The sequence below is a fragment of the Bombyx mori genome, chromosome 26, assembly GCF_030269925.1.
Source record: "Bombyx mori chromosome 26, ASM3026992v2".
NCBI classification, from domain to species: Eukaryota; Metazoa; Arthropoda; class Insecta; order Lepidoptera; family Bombycidae; genus Bombyx; species Bombyx mori.
Genome location: NC_085132.1, coordinates 8,735,990 through 8,754,437, shown reverse-complemented (window position 1 = coordinate 8,754,437; position 18,448 = coordinate 8,735,990). Strand labels below are relative to the sequence as shown.

At 37.0% G+C, this 18,448-nt stretch overlaps 1 pseudogene across 1 annotated transcript in view; it reads right to left on the bottom strand.

Moving 5' to 3' along the window:
- OARpseudo (octopamine receptor pseudogene) overlaps positions 1 to 18,448 on the bottom strand; it is a 45,316-nt pseudogene that overhangs the window by 578 nt on the left and 26,290 nt on the right. The window contains 2 exon segments of the transcript NR_033668.1: positions 665 to 776; positions 11,639 to 12,745. The product of NR_033668.1 is annotated as an octopamine receptor pseudogene (transcript).

Sequence of the window (18,448 nt, the reverse complement as noted above, 5' to 3'; positions counted from 1 at the left end):
GAACCATGCGTTACTGTTCAAAGAATCGGTGAGTCGTCATAGGCTGTAATTGGGATTTCGATCTAATATCACAAGGCTTTATTAACGTCTATTATACCCGGTAATCACTTACCATTGAGCGGGTCGTATGATCGGTAATCGGTCGAAGCAAAAATGAAGGCAGATAGACCTACATCTAGTTAAAAAATAAAGCCTCTAAATACAAAGTCCAGCTATCTTACAAGGTTAAACAAGCTAGTTGATAAATGTGTGGCATATTAGAAAATTTTATCATCATCATAATCAGCCCACAGACATCCACTGCTATAGGCCATCGCCAAGGTTCGCCACGACACTGGTTTTACGCAACCTACATCCAGCGGATTCCCGTGGTCTTTAGCAGAAAAAGAATAATACGTCCCCATCACGTCCAGTGGGTGTCGTAAAAGGCGATTGAGGGTCCAGAGGAGAGGCATCAGCGTTCTCCGACCACTACGATCCGCCAATTCGCACACCAAGCTTGGCTATTATTCTTTTTTTGTTATTGCCCTTGATGGCAGATGAATATACGGCCCACGTGATGGTGAGCGGTTACCGTCACCAATGGACTTCAGCAATGCCAGGGGCAGAGCCAAGCTGCTGCCTACCGTAGAATTCCGATTCCTTTGTAAATTGTTAAACTTACCAAAGAAAAAATGGTAGCCAGCACAGCAGGAATGCTCCTACAATGATGCCAAGTGTACGGGCTGCTTTGTGCTCAGCACGCCACGACTTCCCAGCGGCACGAAGCGTTGCCCCTTTAGAAGAGAAGACAAAAAACAAACAATTTTTATTAGAAAGTAAGTCTCAGGGTTCGTTTATTTAAAAAATGACCGTAATCGTTAGTGACTTTAAGAGTTTGTTTTGGTTGTCATTTGAACAATGAGATATTGTTTAGTCTAGAATCAAAAAAATACAGGTCAAGCGCTGTGACGCCAGTATACAAGAACGGCACGTGGATAGAAAAGGATATCAATCAAGTTTTTTATTTATTTATTGCTTAAACGATTGGACGAGCCCACAGCCCACCTGGTGTTAAGTGGTTACTGGAGCCCATAGACATCTATAATGTAAATGCGACACTCACCTTGAGATATAAGTTCTAAGGTGTCAGTATAGTTACAACGGCTGCCCCACTCTTGAAACCGAAACGCATTACTGCTTTACGGCAGAAATAGGCAGGGTGGTGATACCTACCCGTGCGGACTCACAAGAGGTTCAACCACCATTAATTACGCAAACTATATTTTTACGGGTTTGATTTTTATTATACGATGCTATTCCTTCACCGTGGAAGTCAATCGTGAGCATTTCTCAAGTACGTCTTTCATTAGAAAAATTGGTACCCGTCTGCGGGATTTGAACACAGGTGCATCGCTAGATACGAATGTAACGGACTTCATATCCTTTAGGCCACGACGACTTCGAAACTATATAGACAATTTACTATGCTCGGAGTCTATGTGGACAGTATGGGGAAAGCTTTGTTCAATAAATCGATAATGCAAGGTGACTCAAGCTTATTGAATCAAAGGCCTTTGCTTGCATAATCCGGGTCGACAAATTCAGGGCCATATTAAGTGGTCAACGGAGTACTTAGGAACCATCACGTGCATGCCTTCGTCGAGACACGGTCCTTGAACTCAGGGTCGATTTCGCGATTGTGTCGTAGAACAGCGACCCCGTCATTCCAATTAGAACACACGAAAGCTTCGCGGCAGAATAGCTGTAATAATCAGGTAGAGACGCTGCGAATTCTCCTGTGATACACTTAATACCATAGAGAAATACGGTAGTGCTATTCTAAACCGATTTTACATAGCCATACTTTAACTTGATGAAAGGAAAAAAGAAAAAAAAAAAGATGTGCGGTGTCGTGGGACATCGGATAGGAACGAATATCCTCATTATAAAAATATTAATGTTAAGTTCTATTCGAGGTATAAAGAAAATTATTATTCGGGTATACATTTTTTTATGATTTTTGTATTGATAAAAATAAATAAATAAATACTTTACAAAGTTATCAAATTTATTTTATTCACAATGATTAAAATATATAAAAAATATATATAATAATAATATACAAACAAAACAGCTATTTATATGAATAATAATAATAACCGTAATCACGTAGACTATACATTAGAGTTTGTATAGCCATCATACTAAGACTATACATAAATAATAAAAATCTTACGGACGTTTTTTCCCGGTTAGAGTGCCCCTCCGCATCGTCTCACAAGGAACTTCGTTCCAAAAAAATATTGAAGCCCTATTTAAGATATTGTTCATCGTTTATTAGGTCTATTTAATTAGGTAAGTAGGTAATTTGTATTTAAATACAATTTCTAAAAAATACAATTTATCAAAAAAAAAAACCAAGCAAAGCTCGGTCATCGTCTAGTTATTGTTATACAAGTACATCACGCGAATATAAGACGGGAACTTTTCATCGCTGACAACAGACATTTTGTTGTTCGTAATACGTAAGAAAATTGGATGTTCTACTGTTTTTTGGCGAGTCACATTACGTAATCAAAACTACTTTTACGATTTAATCTCACTTTTACTATTTTCACTTTACTATTTCGGATGTTGAAAATTCTTTACAATTTTTCTGGTCACCGATGACGAATGAGGAGTTATGGGTTGACATTTAAATATTGTGGTAACGACCGTCAATAATCATTTTTAACCGGCTTCAAAAAGGTTGTCAATTCGACTGTATTTTTTTTTTATGTTGTTACCTCATGTCTTTTGACTGGGTTTTTGTAGATTTATTTATTAGAAAGCTGACGCTTCCCGTGTGGTCCCATTTCAATTTAGTCTAGTTCTGATATTGGTATCCATGAGAAAACTATGTAAGTCTTAAATTTGCATTAAGTACGTGCGCGACAAATAGATGAATAACTCAATATCACGCCAACCGATTTCGATGATTATTGTTTTTAGTGTATATTAATTGGTTTTGGAATATCTTTTTTTTTCTTTTTTAAATCGGTTTTTGTTAAAGCATGTCTATTTACAATTATTATTTAATTAAATATTTATTGACATTTACGTTTATTTTCTGTGTGAAAAGTGGCAATAGTAAAATTAAACTATACATGAAAGATTGAACAATAGAAGCAGTTTCAATTATATTTACGATTGATGAAAATTCAAGAAAATACTAAAAGATAATTTTTCAAATTAAAAACGAAATAATTAAACAATGAATATAATTTCTTGCGAACAGTGTACATCAAGAATGCTTAGAATATAGTTTCTTTGAAATCCAAACCTTTTGATTGCCCAGGCTGTATAAAGCTATAATTTATCTAGTTTTAAATTGTAATAATTTACCGAGGCCTCGATTATGAGTCATTGACCTTGATTTATAGTAATAATCTGCTCCGCTTTTAATATAGATAAGTTTTGAGTGCTATATATCTACAAACGAGGTCGTGTACCCATATAATGTTAAGTGGCTACCGAAGTCCACGCCATAAACCTATTATCAACTATAGATATGTATATTAGGCGGAGCTCTCGTGGTATTAGAATCTTATCAGTTGATTTTTTATCCTCGTCCACCCGTCTAAGCAATAAAAAAAATTATGCCGCCTGCCCACCTGGTTGTTAAGTAGTTACTGGAGCCCATAGACATCTACAACGTAAATGCGCCACCCACCTTGAGATATAAGTTCTAAGGTCCCAATATAATTACAACGGCTACCCCACCCTTCAAACCGAAACGCATTACTGCTTCACGGCAGAAATAGGCAGAGTGGTGGTACCTACCCGCGTGGACTCACAAGAGGTCCTACCACCAGTAAAAAGGCGCTACTTCAAAGACGTTGTCTGCCACACATTCGCAACTGCCCCCCTCTTAGCTGATGCGGAGCTCACCCATCCTTCCTTGTGAAACGTGCAAGGGACCTATCATTCCTCGTCGAACTCTTCAACTCTGACGAAGAGTTCCGATCTGGTAGTAGATTCAGCGAAGCACTGCTCTTGCTAGAGCTAGTGTTAGCAATTCTCTCATGTTGAGCCCGTAAAATTAAACTATACATGAAAGATTGAACAATAGAAGCAGTTTCAATTATATAGGCAGAGTGGTGGTACCTACCCGTACAGACTCAGAAGAGGTCCTACCACTAGTAATTACGCAAATTATAATTTTGCGGGTTTGATTTTTATTACACGATGTTATTCCTTCACCGTGGATAAATATTATTAATTAATCATCCTTAGAAATCTTTTGTTTTTGTTTTTCGATGGAAATATAGGTCCTTTTTTTCGCACCTAACCGTTGGTAGCCTAAGGGGCTATTCCAAGTTCGCGCGGATTGGTAGGTAAGCTCACGGGCTCAAACTGAGAGAATTTCTAACACTAGCTCTAGCAAGAGCAGTGCTTCGCTGAATCTACTACCAGATCGGAACTCTTCGTCAGAGTCAACGAGTTCGACGAGGAATTATAGGTCCCTTGCCAGCTTCGCAAGGATGGATGGGTGAGCTCCGCATCAGCTAAGAGGGGGGCAGTTGCGAATGTGGCAGACAACGTTTATGAAGTAGCGCCTTTTTACTGGTGGTAGGACCTCTTGTGAATCCGCGCGGGTAGGTACCACCACCCCGCCTATTTCTGCCGTGAAGCAGTAATGCGTTTCGGTTTGAAGGGAGGGGCAGCCGTTGTAACTATACTTGACACCTTAGAACTTATATCTCAAGGTGGGTGGCGCATTTACGTTGTAGATATCTATAGGCACCAGTAACCAATTAACACCAGGTGGGCTGTGAGCTCGTCCACCCATCAAAGCAATAAAAAAAACCTGCCTTTCTTGCAACACGGCAGCTGCTTCTCTGCAACCAGGTTAGAATGGCGACCCGTAAGAAGTAGAAGAAATTAGTACCCACATCAGAAGTTGGACACCGTTATAACCGAAACATAAGCATGCCATATACACCATAGAGACCCCAAGGCTGGTAGTGGATTTAACAGTAAGCCGTTCCATACTAAATCTTCCATATCTATACTTAATATTATAAAGCTGATGAGTTTGTTTGTTTGAACGCGCTAATCTCAGGAACTACTGGTCCGATTTGAAAAATTCTTTCAGTATTAGACAGCCCTTTTATTGAGGAAGGCTTTTATTGAAGGATAGGCTATAAAACATCACGCTAAGACCAATACAAGCCGAGCACCAATTAAGAATGTTTCAAAATTGGGGTTTTTCCGTTTTCAGAGCTTCCGCTGCGTGCGCTGCAGAAACGGTTAAAGTTTCGCTAAAATAATGTATGACAGAATTGGTCCCCATTAAAAGATCTAAAAAAAAGTCCGCGACAGCATATGTCTATATGTTAAGGTTGGCTCACCATAACGTTTTTTATGCTAACCAAATTCGTTCTAAAATAAAGCATTGCTTGTGAACTATTCCACGCGGACGAAGTCGCGGGCAAAAGCTAGTCTATATCTATCTATACTAATATTATAAAGAGGAAAGATTTGTTTGTTTGTTTGTATTGAATAGGCTCCGAAACTACTGAACCGATTTGAAAAATTCTTTCACTGTTTGGAAGCTACATTATTCCCGAGTGACATAGGCTATATTCTTTTTTGAAATAAATTAGGGATCCTTACTAAAACTCCAATAATATAACCCAAGGTTAAAAAATTACCTAAGATATTCTTTATATCGCGTTCCCTGCGAAAACTGTTGATGATAGAATAAAATAATGTACTACGACTTTGTAGAACATATTATTATTTACAAAAAGTGTCGCGACAGCATATGTCTAACTATTATAGTTATGCCGCAATCAGTATTTTTTTATTTAAAAAAATAAAACAACGTCAAATATCGTTGAAATTTTTGTTAAAGACCCGAGCGGTGCCGGAGCGGGCCGCTAGTATTTAATATTTTGCTACAAAAAAATATTAATAAGACGCGAAGCATCGACCCAAACACACAAACTCGAAGCGCTCCTGTTTTCTCATCGCATAAAAATTTAATAAAGTTCTAAATTTCGTAAAGAAACTTCCGACGAAGGACCGGTGCTCTTATACATTACCCGAACCGCGAAAAAATATGACAAACGATCGAAATTTTCATAAGTTACGAGCCGCGACTTAGAATTAATGCGAAATACTTTATTTTTCGACGGCTACAGAATTCAAACTCGCGTTTAACGGCACAAGTTTCACCGAGAACGAATGTGAATTTCAAATTATCGGGAAAACAACAGTACGCAAAAAAAAAACACCTAAATTTATCGATAATCGATCAAATTCAAAACCTTTTTTAGTTGTATAAATTTATTTAACGCTCTAAAAGAGTGCTTCTACCATCGATTCGGTAAAAAATGTTAGTAATTACTGACTAAGGATCAGACTTGTTTCTTCTCTAATTACAATCATACCAAATACTTGACAAAAGGCTTTCTTCTTCTTTTTCTCTACCTTATCCCACTAGGTGGGATCGGTACAGCTAATTTTTCTTTTCCATTCTCTTCTATCAGCCGTCATCTCAACACTCACTCCTCATATCGTCATTCACACACTCCATCCATTTCTTCTTCTTAAAATGCTTTATAGCTTAGTAATTATTAATAAATTTAGGTCTTTTTTGAACAGTTCTTTCCCCAATAGTTTAAATTCACTGAATTCACTGAAATCTCTGCTACATATATTCAGTAATGTCACTATTTTGGAGCACAATTTCAGTATTTATAAATAGCTTCAATAGCTATTTTGACTTTCTTCGATCATTTTAAACCGATTTGTCTTTACCATGGAGTATTCGTAGCGTTGACATGATGCCCCGATACACTGGCAGGTAGCGATTCGATCATGCCCGGGTTCCAATCCCCAGGGGGCCAATTTGCGAAACGAAATATATTCTCAAAACATGGTCCCGAATGACTTCCACGATGATTGAAAAGTTCTGGTTGAAAAGCCACTTTTCCGTCGTGATTACATTTAATACCAATCACCATTTTAATGTTGCCATATTATTTTAAAGTTTGCCTAGAACAACCTACGTTATGATTAGCATCGGTACTTTTGAAGCAAAGCGACATTGGTCCGTTCCGGGAAAATCCTTGAGCAATTAAGATATTATAATCGAATCGTTTTAAATGAATTATCCTGAATTAACTCCAAACTACGTAGCTTTTGTAAACATTCGTTAGCGGACTCGATTCTTGGGGATTGTCGAATAAAATTTTCTAGCGAGACCGAACAGTTTTTCATTTCGTGATTCAATTTTCTTTCGTTTCGGTTGATTGAATTAACTTTAAACTATTCCTATTCTGCATTACTGTTTTTGTTATTCAAATATAAATCTTATATAGTTTAATATAGCTATTAAAATCTTTAAGCGCTTAGGAATTGTTTTAGATCTTCATCTCTTAATTGTCATCGCACCTCTCGCCACCGGATCATCCACGATGCGTTTATCCACAGATCTTTTTTACTACATACCATCTTCCCGAATGAAGAATGAGCTGCTTTCTACGGCATTTCCAAGATCACTATGACATATCTTTATAGAAATGAGATTTGTGGCGAAAACTCGGCGGTAAGTCGCAACTTGGATGTGCCCTTGACCTTACTGATGTCCATGAGCGACGGTAACCACTCACCATCAAACGAGCCCTATGCTCGTCTGCCTAAAAAAGCAATAGATAAGACATTACTGCTTCACGCCAGAAATATGCAGGGTGGTGGTACCTATCCTTGCTTGCCGACTAGACCTACCTACCACCGATAATTACGTAAATTATAAATTTTACGGGTTTGATTGTGTTACGTGATTTTGCTCCGTCATGGTGGACATCATTCGTGAACATCTCGTCAAGTAAGTATTTCATCAGAAAAATTGGTATCTACCTGCGGGATTCGAATTCGGTAGATGCGATACGATGCGCTAGATATAAGTGCACTGGACATCTTATCTCGCAGTCTACGACGATATGAAATTGAAGTCATCGGATAATTAAGTTAAAGTGTGACCATTTAAACAAATAAACTCTATTGCAACAAGAATTAACGAAACTCATTTTAGCAGTGCTAAAACAAAATTATATTGCTAGTCAACAAAGACGCGGTCCTATGTAAATTATTTTAGAATCTCGGTCCCAGTATTCACCCTTGGTCCGTACTTGGTCCGATTGCCTTAATCCTACAAACCTGACAACAACAATACCATTATCGGAACAATTACGTCCGGAACCGAACCGCTTTGCGTGACATCGTCCACTTAGCCATACATTTATCCATACGTTTTACTTTGATTGGACCCGACGTTTTCCGGCACCCTTTTAATTCGGTTCGCTTCCATACTCCATCAAGCTATACTCACTTTATTGCGGTTGTTGAAAACAATGTGAATAATTTATCAGAAACACATTGGCTTGGAGTTAATAACGAGATAATATTAGAGGTCGCAGTAAGTTGGGATATGGCTTTGGGTGGAGGACGACACTGAGACTATTTAATTACCTTTTTATTCAAATTCATTCTCTATACTATAAGAGTCACACAAAATCTTGAAATTCTATAAACCTGTATATCATTTTTCGAAATACTAAGTTTTTTTTTAAAATTCTACTCCTTTTCGTCCAATGATCTTAATACATACGTACGTCCGTTGGATTGTCTCAAGATCTCCATTCTAGGCAAGATAAGAACAGTATGAAAATCCTCAGAAAAACTGACCTTAGAAGACAACGCGAAGAAATCCCGTTTGCTTTTTTTTATTTATTGCTTAGATGGGTACACGAGCTCACAGCCCACCTGATGTTAAGTGGTTACTGGAGCCCATAGACATGTACAACGTTAATACGCCATCCACCTTGAGATATAAGTTCTAAGGTCTCAGTATAGTTACAACGGCTGCACCGCCCTTCAAACCGAAACGCATTTACTGCTTCACGGAAGAAATAGACAGGATGGTGGTACCTAGCCGTGTGGACTCACAAGAGGTCCTACCACCAGTAATAAGTTGCTGGTTTGATAGTTGATAGGTACAGCGTGATTCAATTGAGTCTACGTCTATATGTCGATAACCATTAATTTATCTTCAAATGAGTCGTGAGCTTGTTCATTGATTTAAGCAGAAACATCATAGACTTAAATAGGTTCACGAACTATGAGTTCATGGTCCGTATTATCGGCGGACATTACCATTGTAGATATAAAAGTCAATTGCCTTAGTCCCGACGCCATAACATTGAACGTGTCAATTTAGTACTGACTTAGTAAGCATTGCTTTTTATTGTCATGTGTTCGAGCGCTAACACTCATAAACCCAAGACAAATAACAAGAAAAACTTTACTGGCATTTTATAGATCTACATACAAAAATCAAATGCCTGACCAATATTTTAAGCATTTTATTTAAAGCAAGATTCAGACTTTTTTATCAACTATTGACTAGAAAATATTTAAAATAACAATACAAAATGAATCATCACATCATTTTCTTCTATTTTTTAGCAAAGCCAAACACATTTATGCTCCTTGAATGAAATCGTGTGCATTATAAAGTGATGTACTTTAGTGATGTGAATCACTTTGTCCAATTTATTAAGTTCATTGCCTCGATCGATCAACAGCTTAATACTGAGCACAGAATCTATCAATGCTCAGTGAAAGCCATGTGTTGTTTCTGAATAGCTCAACTTTCAACTCAATGACGCACAAGTTCTGAACATAAAAACTACGTAAAATCAATATTAATATCCCTATTCCCTATAGTATTCGTAAATACCTTTTACCGTGTAGTTTTCTGACGGCGCTTGTAACTAAGTGCTTGATAATTAGGACAAGACGTAAGATCGTCTACACGGAAAGCCAGAGTTTCGTTTCTAATTCATTCTCGCTAAGTGAATGTCAAACTTTTATGGAAGTTCTTTCCTTATTAGTAGACTAGCGACCCGCCCTCGCTTCGCTTCGGAAACATTAAAACACACATGAAACCAAAAAATAAAAAAATTTTTTTTTTTTAAAAAGTAGCCTATGTTCATCAGGGACAATGTCGGCTTCTAATGGAAAAAGAATTTTTCAAATCGGTCCAGTAGTTTCGGAGCCTATTCGAAACAAGCAAACAAACAAATCTTTCCTCTTTATAATATTAGTATAGATATAGATGAAGCACCATTAACAAAACATGCGAAGAGTTTCACAGTTACAGTTGCTGAAATTATTCTAAAACCTTTACTGAAATATGTTTCTATCGATTGGTATTCTTGCATTTTATATGTTCCTGTTTCTTTAATTGCAAAAACAAGCTGATGACCGGTCTGATGTTAAGTGATTGACGGAGTCCATAGGCGTCATATCGTGAATGCCACCACCCACATTGAGTCCCCTGATATTTAAGTCACAATTGGATTAAATGGGAGTTTCCCAGTCCTTTAAATTGGCTCGCATAGCTTGTTTACAGCAGAACCAGCCCGGGTGGTATTATCTATAGGCCACCATTTAGATTAACTAGGTAACAGGAGTAAATTATAATCTAACGGATTCACAATACGTTTTCAAATATTATATTATTATCACATTTTTTAAATTTACTTCCTCATCTTATTTATTGATGAGCACTAGAGTACTTAAAATAATTTAGAACAGATGAAAATAAATATAATTGGAGTTTCACAACTGTTGCTGCATTTTGAAATCGATTAATTATTTTCTTAACTAAATATATATAATATTGTTTCTTAAATATTTGCCAACTTTCATTGATTAATGAAATGTACTAGTGTTTTCGGTGATTTTGTATGAGTATTATATTATGTTTATTCGAATGAATCCCGAAATGTTCTTAACGGCACTTTTCTAATATCGATAGTGCTTAAGAAAATCCTAATCTCAACAAATTTCTCAAAATTTGATGTGTAATCCACTAATATTTAAAACCCATTTATCGTTAACCCAAGAATCTATACTTTTTTTTTGTTTCTCTAGTCTTGACTCCATGTGGATAAGGTAAACAGCGTTTCCAGGGTGACGTTGTGCAGAGGAATAATTATCCATAGTAAAATACTGTTTGTCCAGATTTGAACGTAATTGTGAGTTGGTTAAATTCCAGTTCTATTCCGATTAGTTTAAAAGCTATTTATTACGCCAGAGAACTTGGCCACTTGACAGTAAAACTTTACCGCTTTCGAATTCAACAGAATTTGTTATTGAATTAAATTTCTCGAGCTAAAGTTAATCTATATTTTAATTATTTAGAAAGGAAACTACAGGAATCTAGTTCAATAAGAAAAGGTATTCTTTACTGGTGATAGGACCTCTTGTGAGTCCGCACGGGTAGGCACCACCACCCTGCCTATTTCTGCCGTGAAGCAGTAATGCGTTTCGGTTTGAAGGGAGGGGCAGCCGTTGTTACTATACTGGAGACTTAGAACTTATATCTCAAGGTGGGTGGCGCATTTGCGTTGTAGATGTTTATGGGCTCCAGTAACCACTTAACACCAGGTGGGCTGTGAGTTCGTTTACCCATCTAAGCAATAAAAAAAATATATGAAAAGAAGCGCTTAAGAATTTATATAAGCACGCGAAACGGATCAAATTAATTTATATTTTACTACTACAAAATTTTTACGATTTAAAAACAAGTGATTCTCACCTTGCGCATTCAGCTCTGTGGCAGCTTTTGCAAGATCTCTTGTAGCAATCGCGGAAGAACAACTTGGTCTCCATCCATAAGGTGGTTGACCACTTGAAGATCTCTTGTTCGATCCTCCGGAACAGTACCCCGAACTAGCAGTATCACAGCTAACGTTCACAGATTTTCTCGGGCTGGCCTCTTTACTAGGACAGATATCTCCCAAAGACATAACAACTTCGCCAAACTCAGTTTCTTCAGGACCCACTTCAGTGAATGTGCTGTAGTTTGGGCTTATATCTGAAGGTCTTCTATCAGGGTGCAGATAATGGGAATGATGAGCAGCATGTGACGTGTGCTTTATATGTACAGAGTTCAATAGAATATTTGACGAAGTTCTCGTTAAGGCTTCTCTTTGTCTGATCGCTTCCCGGAATATTCGGCAGTACATCGAAATCATGACCAAACTCGGAATCCAGAATGAAACGCTCGAAGATACTATAGCATATACCATATTGACTTTGAAAATGCACACATCAGGATGGTCCTTCCTATATTGGCGGTGTTGTTCAGTCGTATACCAACCCTTGAATATGGGCACGAAACTAATGAACGCGGGCCACAGCCAAACGTTTGCGAGCATGAAGCAAACAGTCCTATGAGTCATGGTAACCGGGTACTCGAGGGGCCGCACTATAGCGTAATATCTATCAACAGATATGCAGCACAGATGAAGTATAGAAGCACTGGAGAAGTAAACGTCAAGAGAATTAAAGATATCACAGGCTAACGGACCAAACAACCAGGCGTCTGTTAATTCGGAGCTGGCGTTAAAGGTCATTGCGCATAAGGCGACTAACATATCAGCCACAGCAAGACTAACAACGTAGTAGTTAGTGAGAACTCTGAGCTTCCTGTGTCGATGTACTGATATGATAACGAGAGCGTTGCCAAATAAAGCGCCGAGGATTATTGTGGAGAAGATGAGGCCTTTGATGATGAGGATGAAAGTATGCTGCCAGTCGTGGTCGGGCGCGGCAGAAGGCGCCAGCGTTGAATGCAGCCCGTCGAGAAACGCTGACTCCGTACCGCGCCCTCGCGCTTCTACCTCGCTCCGGAATACACCATCTGACAACAATAACACATTTATCATTCATTTTGGGTTTTTTTTACACAGGAATAGCTTAGTACGATTTTTGCCGGCTACATTGCTCGAATAGTGGCTATCTCATAATTAGCGTACGCTAAGCTTACAAATTATTTTGCTAAACATATTCTAATCACGGTATTTATAATGGTGAGCTCTTATTATTTTCGCGTTTTTACAAGCGCCTTGGTAAAGCCTTGATAAGGATTAAAGCTTACCAACATTACTGTGATGTAAAACCACACCGTTGCCATAAAATTTGGTAGTAGATGGTAGGACTTCTTGTGAGTCCGCACGGGTATGTACCACCATCCCGCCTATTTCTGCTGTGAAGCAGTAATGCGTTTCAGTTTGAAGGGTGGGGCAGCCGTTACAACTATACTGAAACCTTAGAACTTACATCTCAAGGTGGGTGGCGCATTTACATTGTAGATAGATGTTTATGGGCTCCAGTAATCACTTAGCACTTAGCACACTTGTGAGCTCGTCCACCCATCTAAGCAATAAAAAAAAATATTCTTTAGTAGCCGCAATGCCCCAAGCATCCTTCAAAAAGTGATCAATGTTTACTGCTGTAGATCGTGATAGTTGGAATTATCAGTCATAAAACGTGTTGTAATTGGTTCCTACTTATTATAGCCAATTGTACATAAAAAGGCTGCCATTAACGTTCGATGCTTACATCATATTCAAGAAACAAGAAATTCGTATTCAAGGAATCACAGAAACAAATGTGGATAAAATCGGGCACGACTGATAAGTTTGACTATTACGGGCTCTGTCTCGCTCAGCTTCTGTCCGTTAGCCGCAAGACGGGTTAAGCTTCATCGAATTAGTTTGGACATCTAATCAGCCTTAATTTGTTAAATCACCGCGTGAATACGTAAATACAAACAAATCGGTGAGATCTTCTGATTTGTATAATATTCTTATTAAAAAGGACGTGAGTGTTATAAAGATATTTCTATTTACGTAAGTGGATTGATGATCTTTTTAAATACAACTACGATTTCATCCTTTTTCATTTGGCTAATGTCTAAATCAGTATACATAATATATTATTACTGTAATCTATACCTAATTGCTGTTCGTTAGTCTTGCTAAAATTCGAGAACGGCTGGACTGATTTGGCTAATTTTGGTCTTAAATTATTTGTGAAAGTCCAGAGAAGGTTTAAAAGGTAGATAAATATGAAAATGCTGGGAATTAAATAAAAATAACAGTTTTGTTTTTCTTTGACGTGTCCCCCGTCGGACGGATTCCTTTTGTTTGTTTTAAGTTTATTTTATACAAAAGCTTAGGTCTTTTATTTATCGATTGAGGCACTACGAAGTCTGCCGGGTCAGCTAGTTCAATATAAATTTGTTTTTAGAAGAACATCCGACGGATACTGGAATCGCATTTTTACCTATATCTCCCATTGAAATACATGTTTCTGTTCGAGTTACCCTAGTTAATTTAATTAAGGAGACCGTGAAGGAAATTTCAGAATCGAGACGTGTGACCAATACCGTATGATTAAAGTTTAATTATCGTTCAAACCGCAGGAATTACCGGAGCACCGTACTGTCATGACAGATAATAAGGAGAATTCTATTCAGTGCTTTTCAAACGCGAAACGGACCCAAGATGGCGTTTAATTAAATAGGACATTTATGTGGATAACGAATCCAATTTCGGGTAGAATGTGCGATACGAATCACAATCACGGATTTGATTATTTTATTATTGTTAAGATAGTAGAACGAACAGTCAAAAAAGATAAAGTGGATAGATTTAGTGCTGAAGGACAATAGGGAATGCTATGTTACTGACGAGGATGTCGAGGACAGAGCGAAGTGGAGGGAGTCAGGAAAGTTGACCCCAACCATCACTGTGGAATAAATAGCTAAGAAGAGATAGCAAGAGTATAACAGATAGTCAACTTGATTTTATGTCCTTATCGGACATCTTAACATTAGATTTGAATCTTAGACTGAACATTAGATTCACTAACATTAGATTTGACTGTTAGTGATTTCTCTAACATAACATTAGATTCGAAATCTCGGTTGCATTTTACAAGAACTATCCCTTCGAACTGAAACATATTACTGAACGCGACTGAAATAGATCAGGTTGCAACCACGATCTTTCAACGCACCCAATCACCAATGTAAATTTATAAATGTGTATGGTTTTAATTTTTACACGATCTCATTGCTTAGTCGTGGACGTCATTCGCGAACAAGTATCAAGAACGTTTTTCTTTAGAAAAAATTAGCACGGCTTGCGAGATTCGACACTGGCACAGTCGCATCGCTTGATACGAGTAGACCGAGCGTCTTCTCGTTTAGCATGATATCAATGAAATTACTTTACTGGTGGTAGGACTTCTTGTGAGTCCGCGCGGGTGGGTACCACCACCCTGTCTATTTCTGCCGTGAAGCAGCTATGCGTTTCGGCTTGAAGGGCGGGGCAGCCATTGTAACTATACTCGAGAGCTTAGAACTTATATCTCATGCGTGGGTGGCGCATTTACGTCGTAGATGTCTATGGGTTCCTGTAACCACTTAGCATCAGGTGGGCTGTGAGCTCGTCCACCCAATTAAGCAATAAAAAAAATTAAAAAAAATGTGGTTTGTTATTTGTCCCATGCATTCGCGGGATATTTTCACTCCGACCATATAGAAGTCAAATACACCATTTCAATAATCTATTTAATGTGTACAATCTTGACGAATACGCGCGCGAATCTTGTTGCATGACGTCACGGGACACCTGCGCGTTCGGTAACTCCGATCGCGACCGATGACGCCCGAGTGCGACCGAACGTTGCACGCTACAAAATCATTTTCAAATTCAAAAATGTTCTATTAAGAGGCGTAACTTTCTCTGAGAATTTATTTACCCCGCACGAAGATCCGTCTTAACATTCTTTAAATAAAGAAATAAAATGTGTGTGTGTGTATGAGTGTGTGTTTATGTGTATATATGTTTGTGTGTGTTACATGTATTGATTAGAGTTAATCTCAAGATAGCAGTCATAGGCATAATTTATTCATGTGTTACATGACTTTATCGTTCATTTACTAAATTTTCTACCAGTAAATAAGTTGACTGGAGCCGATTTCAAGTTCACGATAAATCGATACATAGTCATTTGCCAAAATTAAATAACTATAGAGTCTATGCACTGCTGAGTTTATGCCAAGTTCGAATAAGTGACCATAAAGTTTAAGCTTTATTAATACCTTTAAGCTGTATAACGCAAAACTGAAAAACGTATTGTTACATCGCGAAGAGCTCGCAAATGAAATTGTACGATTTTTCTAGAAACAATCTTTATGTTTCTCGCAAAGCTGCGCGTCGTCTGAGCTTCGCACAGACTTTTCAGCTAAGTAATCCTTAAATCTGGGCTCAACAAATCCTCGTTTTACTTCATTACTTCAATAATGTCGCCAACTTTAACTTTATTGCCGCTTATTTAGCGGGTACCTTTTGTGGAGAACTTTAACGATAAAATTATATTTATAACGTTCTTTTGTTTTATTGGAATGGAATAGTAAAAAAAATGTTTTTTTTTTAAATATATTTAATGTAACTGTGCTGGTTTTGTATGGTATAGATAGAAATAGGCTTTATTGAATAGATAAAGGCATAGCAGTTCCAAAGGCGGAAATAGAGTATATATTCAAAAACACTAAACCTTATACACCAAGTGTAAGTTAATGAGTCATAAATAAAGATACTACTAAGAATTCAGAGCGCTAGAAATAGCTGATTGCTTGTGTTGACAACTAATCTCTTTACATTTTTGTTCCACTACATACATAACAATATATACTTCATACCTTTATACAGAAGAACACATGATTATATTTGATACTTTCTATTAAAGCCGTCTTCAAACATTTTAGTGATCAAAAACAATAAAAATACTAGTACGTAAATTATTTCAGAATCTGTAATATTTTTACTTCCACATTACATAGGCAAACATTGATTATTTCGTATTATTAAAATCCGAAAGGGTTTTATCCCATTGATATTGAAATGTATCCATGTCTGTGAGTTACTGTGAGCCTTGATGACTCTCTGCACTTTATAGATCATATCAAATGTCCTCGGAAGAAAACTCTTAATTTCAAAAGAATTATATTACCTAGATTTAAAGTAAGACTTCCATAACACTTGACGAATTTTGTTTGTTTCGCAGAATCCCGCATCGATCGGCACCAGCTGGCTGAAGGTCATTCTGACCGTCGTTTGGCAAATCTACCCGGCTTGGAAGCCAGCCAAGAAGTTCGCAGCAACGTTTACCAATATTTTGGGAAGATGTAAAATTTACGGCTCTATGTAGACGACATGCTCTCTGCAGCTTTTAACAAAATTAATACTTGCTTGAAAAATGATGTAATGTAAACATAAATTTTTATTTTTATTTTTATTTTGATAAAACGATGCTGCAGTACAACAGCTGCTGCTGATGCTGCAGTAGAACTGTTTGTGCTTATAGCAGATGCATAAATTGTGAAAATCTGCTTTCTTTTGCAAGGCATTTAAATGTTCGGTTTTGAAATGCCGTTCGTCGATCTTTCTTGTTTAATCCTCTTTAAAAGTTTAAATTTCATAATTTTAAATCGTTTAAACAAATTATGTATTTTTAAATATAAGCAAAGGTTTTTAACTGATTATACTGTTTCATAAAACATTGGCTTTCCCATAATATTTTTTCTGTCTGTTCTTCAAACAAACGCCTTAGTTGACAACTAAAGCAATTCGAATGTGTTGATGTAAGCGTTTACTGCTTTTTGTTCTCAGAAGGGCGATTTATTAATATGGATTTCATATATTTGTTAGGCTGCAATAGATTAATATAAAAGAATCTAAAATTAGATCTAATATTACGGTTAAATAATGGCTTTATTACACTCATTACGTTATTTCTGATGTTACAAATACTTTGGTTTTCGTGATTGCGGATTTGACTTTAAAGCAAAAAAAAAAAACTGTAAATAAACTTCAAAATAGTTTTAATTACATTTCTGAAAACCGTAGGCGATAAATAGCTCTTTTGTTGTTGTTCAGAAACGACAAGTCAATTTAATTATGTTTTTCTAACGGTTCTAATAGAAATGAGTATTTGTTGCCTATCTTGTTTGATGAAACTCGAAAGAGGGAACTTGACTCCTAACACCCTTAACAGGAATTCCTTTTAATTGAAACAGATAATAAAAGAATTGAAATGAAAATTGGTATTTTATAAAATATGTTAATGTTGTTCCTTTAATAAGGAAAGCGTAGTTCGTAACTTGAATGTTTATTTATTTCTTCTTTTGCGACAAAATAAAAGAAGTATGGCATTTAATTGGGAAGGTAGGTACTTTTAGCGTGAACATGGTGGAATTATCTTAGATAAAACCTGGAAATTGTAACAAGAGCTAAACTAGTGGTCGGATATTGTTTCAGGTTTTTCAATGCAATTTAAAAACTTATGTTTTAACTTGCGCTACTCAATTTTTTTAGACTGTGGTTAATATAACAACAACATAAAGGTAAATCGGCACAAAGAATGAAAGCACTGAATTCTAAGAAATCATTGAAAAGTAATTCGATACACAATTTCGATCGAATGCAGCCATTAATTTTAAATGAAATTGTGCTATTGATTTTCTTTAGAATCGACAAGGCCGCGGCCTATT